Source organism: Otolemur garnettii, unplaced genomic scaffold (genome assembly GCF_000181295.1).
Source record: "Otolemur garnettii isolate 467f Iridium unplaced genomic scaffold, OtoGar3 scaffold00180, whole genome shotgun sequence".
NCBI classification, from domain to species: domain Eukaryota; kingdom Metazoa; phylum Chordata; class Mammalia; order Primates; family Galagidae; genus Otolemur; species Otolemur garnettii.
Genome location: NW_003852575.1, coordinates 52,647 through 54,578, shown reverse-complemented (window position 1 = coordinate 54,578; position 1,932 = coordinate 52,647).

Here is a 1,932-nt window from a genome sequence, read left to right as displayed (position 1 = left end):
TTGCACAAGAGCATCCCAGGAGGCAGGGACTGCTGAGGCTGCTGGGACTTTGCCTGCTACATGGAACTTGGCACTCAGAGAGGTCACAAAGCAGGTAAGTGGTGAAGACCACACTTCCCGCCCCCAGCTTACCCCCCTGAGCCCTGAAGGAACTAACAGTGATTACAGGCCAAAAAGTGGGGTGTTTTTCCTATAGCAAGATGCAAGTATTAATTTTATTCCTGTTAGGGCCGGAATCAGGATTCTAGCTGGTACACATCCTCTTTGTTTTAAAATATAAAATCAGAAATGAGTCTTGAAGAAAGAAATTGGCTGGAACTGGGGAACAAATTATTTGGATATTAAAAAAGCCCCTTAAGGAAATATAATACATTCTTATCTCTATACTGATAATATAAGTCAGTAGAAATGTTCCCATTTATTCCTTCTTTAGCTTTTATTAGGGACAAACATGTGCCCAGCTGGAGTACATTCCTTGTCTTCCTTTGCAGAAGGTGTAGACGTTTGACTAAGTTCCAGCCACCACATTCTGGGGGCTTCTCTGAGGAGTCCTTACAGCTGGGTGACCAGTTGGTCAGCACAGTCTTGGTACAGCTCCTCCTTCCTGGTCCAGCCACCAGACAGCGAGAGGATGTTGAGAATAAATTTTCATGCTGAGGATGGCAGAAGAGAATGATGGAAGGAGCCCAGGCCCCAAGGCCTGTAAAGAGGTCTGGGACTGTTTACCTCTGCTTTCCTTAGGATCAGAGAACGATCCCTTACACGCATGAGTCCCTGTTATTTGGGGACTTTCTTATATGCATTTGAATTGTCTGTGGCTGAATCTGATCCTGATATAATAGGCAATATTTACGACCTAGAGAGCTGTACTGATGGCCCACTCCCCGTCCTCTGAGGTCTGAGACTGAGACAAGGTGTTGATTAAACTCACTTGGACCATACTCTGACCTCTGCTAAACGTACCTGATTTATCCATCACGATGTCTCACTATTCTAAATAAAGAGATGGGGATTAACTTGCCTTGGTGGCTTTATTACAGAGCCTGCTCTGGTGATCACCTGCCTGGTATGTAAAACCATGAAATGTAACATGCTGCTCTTGTTGCTCAACTCACTGTGTGAGTGCCAAGGTGTTCAATCGTATTTTATATGTTGTTTCAGAAGGTCAGAAACATGGCTAAGGTAGGAAATAGTAACAGTTCATAGACACTCCTTAGTCAGATGTCACCAGACTTGTGTAAATGGAAGCAAGATATTTTTCTTTTTTCTGTCTGAAATGATGCCTGTCGTTCTGTTCACATGGTGGACACACATCGCAGACTAGTTTCCAGCATTTGGGAGCAGCAGGATCTCTTTCTTCTCTCAAATGTGGTGGAAAAAGGGGGCTACAGACAGGCTCAAAATGTGGACAACAAAAAACTAGCTTTTCAAATAGTTTAGCAGATCCAAAAGAGGACAAGTTCTCCTCCTCCAGAGACAAAACAGGGCTTAGGCCTGACTTTGGGGCAGGTGACCATTTTTCTGACAGGTGCTCACAAACATTTCTAGGAAACGCAAATGCACAATTTTGATCTTAGTAATTGGAGTTTATTTTACTTTGTATCAGAAGAAAGTATAACGAACTTGTCATGGTCATGGTCCCACGGAGCTTGCTTACGACAAGGCTGAAGTAGATAATTGAGTTTTAAACAGGAAATCAAGTTAAAGACAAATGTGCAGTGTGGCCCCACAAAGGAACGTTCAAGTCCTAACCTTGGCATCTGTGAACGTGACTTTATTTGGAAATGGGGTCTTTGCAGCTGTAATTAAGGTAGGCTGGATTAGGGTGGGATCTTAATCCAATGTGACTGGGGTCCTTATAAAAAGACGATGGGAAGACACGTGGGGAGAGGGTGTGTGATGACAGGGACAGAGGTCTGAGTGATACCACTG